Source organism: Penaeus monodon, chromosome 23 (genome assembly GCF_015228065.2).
Source record: "Penaeus monodon isolate SGIC_2016 chromosome 23, NSTDA_Pmon_1, whole genome shotgun sequence".
In the NCBI taxonomy this organism is placed as follows: domain Eukaryota; kingdom Metazoa; phylum Arthropoda; class Malacostraca; order Decapoda; family Penaeidae; genus Penaeus; species Penaeus monodon.
In genome coordinates this window covers 8,448,769-8,448,985 of record NC_051408.1, presented here as the reverse complement: position 1 = coordinate 8,448,985, position 217 = coordinate 8,448,769, and the positions used below count along the sequence as shown (strand labels likewise).

The 217-nt window shown below is 41.0% G+C and overlaps 1 protein-coding gene across 1 annotated transcript in view; it reads left to right on the top strand.

Moving 5' to 3' along the window:
- The window catches only part of LOC119587781 (cilia- and flagella-associated protein 251-like), a gene marked incomplete in the record, with an annotated part of 14,330 nt that overhangs the window by 4,345 nt on the left and 9,768 nt on the right, over nt 1-217 (top strand).

Sequence of the window (217 nt, the reverse complement as noted above, 5' to 3'; positions counted from 1 at the left end):
AGAGTTGCCATAACATTTGCAAAATATAGGTAAGGTCACAATCCTTTAGCAAATGTGCGTTCAGAACCACTCCAGCCTGTGGTTTACAAAACTTTGCTGGAGCACAAAACATGGAGGCCAGCTGATGCATTGCTTAGAAATATGCTGTACACAATTATCTACCAGATCTGGGATATCTTAGCCCTTCCATAGTAGGCAATGAAATTGGTCTGAATGT